This window comes from Hemiscyllium ocellatum, chromosome 8 (assembly GCF_020745735.1).
Source record: "Hemiscyllium ocellatum isolate sHemOce1 chromosome 8, sHemOce1.pat.X.cur, whole genome shotgun sequence".
Taxonomy (NCBI): Eukaryota; Metazoa; Chordata; class Chondrichthyes; order Orectolobiformes; family Hemiscylliidae; genus Hemiscyllium; species Hemiscyllium ocellatum.
The window spans coordinates 44,963,507-44,968,676 of NC_083408.1; positions in this window are offsets into that span (position 1 = coordinate 44,963,507).

The following is a 5,170-nucleotide window of genomic DNA, read 5'->3' on the forward strand; positions in this document are numbered from 1 at the left end:
GGTATGGGCCAGCAAGGATCTTTTCCGTAGTGGTGATGCGCTATGCCATGCACAGCGTGGCACTACAAAGTGAAATGGAGCTAGTGGCTCAGAATGCTGACGACACAAAAAGTTCCTCGGATCAGAGTGAGCTGTGAATATCGAGATGCTGCCTGACCAGCTGTTCTTTTTCCAGCACCACACTCTCGACTGTGAATATTGAGAGGTCAATTTGATGGCTCCTGCATGCCAGAGAAGTCTGAAACTCCCTTACTGACTGAGGGAAGCACACATATCAAAGGTAAAGTCACCATCATCTTACCAGACCATAGGGCTGCTCTCATTAGAAAGAGATGTCTGGAGGTGGTTTAACCTGAGGCTCACCACGTCTAAGGCAAGGGGAGAGGTTGAGAAGGAGAATCCTTTGTGGTGACCTCAGCCCGTGTGGGAATTGAACCCACATTGTTAGCATCACTCTGCATTATTAACCTAAGCACCAGTAGCTCAAAACCAGCTTTACTGGTGGGGCCATGTTTACATGCTTGACACCTCACTCCCAAAATAACTCTTCTATTCAAACTTGATACTGCAGGTGACTCCTAGGAGGACAGCAAGAAAAAAACTTTAGGGATGTCCTCAAAGTGTCTCTTAAGGCGTCAAACATCCCTCCTGACCAATGGGAGAGCATGGACTCTGACCAGCCAAAATGAAGAAGGTTGTTCAACCCTGTTAACCAGTATTAAGATGAAGAGGTGAAATTAAGGGGGTGGGGGGGTCATGGTGAGGGCACAGGAGTGTGGGGAGGGGCACTGGGTGGGCAGGTGGAGTTTGGTTCAGACTGTACAAGCCTTAAAACAAACCATCCAGTTAACCCTTCAAGCATCTCCAGGCCTACATGTGGGTCACAGTTTGGACTTGTCAAAAACTTCAGAACCAATTGCACTTTGATCCTGAGAAAATGATTTAATCCACTCCAGGTCAGTGTTGGATTGGGAATTAGATAGACAAATGCACAACCCAAAGAACGAAGCATTCTTTGAATTAGAAGTTTACTATTTTTCAGTGCTGTTTTAGAATCTGCAGCCATCCAAATCCCTTTCTGCCACTTAGCGTTTTGTGGCATTCTCTTCCTCTTCTCCACCTGGTGCTACCCCTCTGACCCCAGCAGAAGGCAAGCTGCTCAGTTCCAGGTTCTGACACTTTGCATTCCCGTGGTACGTATCCTCTGAGTAGTGGTGTGTCTGAGGGCTGCGACAGCAATTGGCCCATCTGCATATGTACAGGAACAGGCTTGGTCATGGTTTTGGGTCTCTGCTGCTGTACCTCTGTCAAAGGGGCTTTTGAGAAAGGCTCCCTGGCAGCTGCATTGAGCAGAGGCTATGATGCTATCATCTGTGTCTACGTTTTACTTTTCAGGTTGGCCTGCTGGTCAAATATGTAAAACATTGTTTTCTGTTTTAGAATGTGGGCATTGCTGGCTGGACCACCCTAAAGGAGATGGTGAGCTGCTTTCTTGAGCTAATGTGGTGTTTGGGTGTAGGGACACCCACAGTGCTGTTAGGAATGGGGTTCCAGGATGCTAAGCCAGCGACATTGAATGAATAGTGATATACTTCCAAGTTCCAAGTCAGTATGGTGTGTAGCTTGGAGGGAGCTTGTCAGTGGTAGCATTCCCTTGCTGCCCTTGACTTACAGGTGGTAGACATTGTGCATTTGGAAGAAGCTATCAGAGCAGCCTTCGTGAGTTACTGTGGTACATGTTGTAGAAGGACCACAATGCTGCCGTTGTGCATTGGTGATATGGGAGTGAATGTTGAAGTTAGTGGACGGGGTGCCAATCAAGCAGGCTGCGTTGTCTACGATGATGTCAAGCTCCTTAAGTGTTGTTGGAGGTGCTCTCATCCAGGCAAGGGTAGAGTATTTTGTCATACTGCTGACAAGTTACTTCGGAAGTTAAACCTTCTTTCTAAAGCTAACGGGTGACATGCCAATGTAGGTCTTCATCTCCAAGATCAAAAGTTGATCTGGCTTTTCCCCACCCAAGTCTTCATATCATCAGATTGGATAAATGTTCCAAAACTAACCTTCTCAGAACCTTTACCCAATACAACAACTTAATGCTACTAATAAGAACATAACTTAAGAAAAAGGAATGTGAGTGGACCTCCTTGATGCTGCTAGCCATTCAGTAAATTTATAGTTGACCTTTGACATCACTTGCCTGCTAAATTTCCTTAGGATCTTAAAATTTATTGATCTCCACCTTGAATACACTCAGTGACTGAATGCCTACAGCTCTCTGTGGTAAAGAATTCCAACGACTCACAAACCTCTGTGTGAAAAAGCCTCTCCCCATCTCCCTCCTCATTATGTGCTTATTCTGATAAAGTGCTGCGGAAGCAAATGGCCCCTTAGCCGACTGTTCTGCTCCTTGTGGGACACCTCAGTCCAAGTTGCAAAATTAAATGTTTGTTCTTTCCCAGGGTTAAGTTGATGGTTTCTCTCTCTCTACTGTATTTAGAACTTAAACATTTCTGCTGTATGTTTCTGACCAATTAAAGGAGCTGTCTGATCAGAACACTTGAGCTTTTGAGCATATTTTCCTCAGGTTCGTGTTCTGTTGAGGTGGCAGTGTAGTTCATTTGTTTGCTATTTTAATGCTGCTCGAAGGCATTGACAGCTGCTTGTTTTTCTTGCAGTGATCATTTGACTGCATTCAGAATAAAGAAATTTTCCAGCACCATTTTCTACCTCTCAACCTCTCAATGGAGTTTAATTCAGATAACTGTAAGGAGCTGCATTTTGGTAAGGCAGATCAGGGCAGGACTTATACAGTCATTGACAAGATACCAGTTATTGGGAAATGTTGCCGAACAGAGACCTCGGAGTGCAGGTTCATAGTTCCTTGAAATGGAGTCACAGGTAGACAGAGTAATGAAGGAGGTTTTTGGTCAGTGCATTGAGTATAAGAATTGGGAGGTCATGTTGCGGCTGTATAGGACATTGCTTAGACCGCTTTTGGAATACAGTTTTTAGCTCTGGTTTCCCTGATATAGGAAGGATGTTGTGAAACTTGAAAGGTTCAGAAAAGATTTACAAGGATGTTGCCAGGGCTGGAGGGTTTGAGCTATAGGGCTGTTTTCTCTGGAGTGTTGGAGGCTGAGAGGTGGCCTTATAGAGGTTTATAAAATCATGAAGGACATTCCCCAGGGGAGTTGAATCCAAAAGTAGAAGGCATAGGTTTAAGATAAGAAGAGAAAGATTTAAAAGGGAGTTAAGGGGTAACTTTTTCATGCAGAGAATGGTGTGTGTGTGGAAAGAGCTGTCAGAGGAAGTGATGCAGGTTAGTACAATTACAACATTTAAAAGGCATCTGGATGGGTCCAGGAATAGGAAAGGTCTAGGGGATATGGGCCAGATCAATTGAACTGAAGGGTGTGTCTGTGCTGTACATCTCTATGGGGGATTGTACTATAGACCCCAATTGTCAGCAGGAAATTGAGAAACAAATTTGTAAGGAGATCTCAGTTATCTGTAAGAATAATAGGGTGGTTATGCTTGGGGATTTTAACTTTTCAGACATAGACTGGGACTGCCATAGTGCTACGGGCTTAGATGGAGAGGAATTTGATGATTCAGTATGTGGATGTACCTACCAGAGAAGGTGTAATACTTGACTGAGTCTTGGGAAATAAGGCAGGGCAGGTGACAGGTATCAGTGGGAGAGCACTTTGTGGCCAGTGACTATAATTCTGTTAGCTCTAAAATAGTGATGTAAAAGGATAGAACTTTGACTTTTCGATCCAGTCTAAATTGGAGGAAGGCCCATTTTGATGATATTAAGCAAGGATTGTTGATTGAGGGCAGATGTTTGCAGGTCAAGGGACGGCTGGAAAATGGGAAGCTTTCAGAAATGATTTAATGACAGTCCAGAGACAACATGTTCCTGTTAGGTTGAAAGACAAGGCTGGTGGGTGTAGGGAATTCTGGATGACTGAAGAAATTGAGGTTTTGGTCAAGACAAAGAAGGAAGCATATGTCAGGTATAGACAGGATAAGTCGAGTGACGCCTCAAAAGAGAATAAAGGCAGTCGGTGTATATTTAAGGGAGAGATCAGGAGGGTAAAAAGGGGATTTGAGATAGCTTTGGTAAATAGGCTTCAGGAGAATCCAATGGAATTTTATAAATATATTAAGGACAAAAGGGTGACTAGGGAAAGAGTAGGGCCCTCAAAGATCAAAATGGCAGCTTGTGTGTGAAATCGCAGGAGACGGGAGGAGATACTAAACGAGTACTTTGCATCAATGTTTACTGTTGAGAAGGACATGGAAGATGTGGAATATGGGGAATTAGATGTGACATCTTGAAAAATGTCCAAATTACAGACGAGGAGGTGCTGGATGTCATAAAAGGAATAAAAGTGGATAAATCCCCAGAGAGCCTGAAGGGTGGAGAGATAAGTGAGAGGAGGGTGGGGGTGGGGAGAAAGTAGCATAGAGTACAATAGGTGAGTGGGGGAGGGGATGAAGGTGATAGGTCAGGGAGGAGAGTGGAGTGGATAGGTGGAAAAGAAGATAGGCAGGTAGGAAAAGTCATGGGGACATTGCTGAGCTGGAAGTTTGAAACTGGTATGAGGTGGGGGAAGGGGAAATGAGGAAACTGTTGAAGTCCACCTTAATGCCCTGGGGTTGAAGTGTTCCGAGGCGGAAGATGAGGCGTTCTTCCTCGTGGCGTCTGGTGGTGAGGGAGCAGCGATGAAGGAGGCCCAGGACCTCCATGTCCTCGACAGAGTGGGAGGGGGAGTTGAAATGTTGGGCCACAGGGTGGTGTGGTTGATTGGTGCAGGTGTCCCAGAGAAGTTCCCTTCCCAGAGAAGGTTATTGTGCAACTTGAAAGGGTTCAGAAAAGATTTACAAGGATGTTGCCAGGGTTGGAGGATCTGAGCTACAGGGAGAGGCTGAACAGGCTGGGGCTGTCTTCCCTGGAGTGTCGGAGGATGAGGGGTAACCTTATAGAGGTTTACAAAATCATGAGGGGCATGGATAAGATAAATAGACAAAGTCTTTCCCTTGAGGTGGGGGTGTCCAGGACTTGAGGGTGAGAGGGAAAAAATTTAAAAGGGTCAAAGGGTAAACTTTTTCACAGAGAGTGGTGCGTGTGAGGAATGAGCTGACAGAGGAAGTGGTGGAG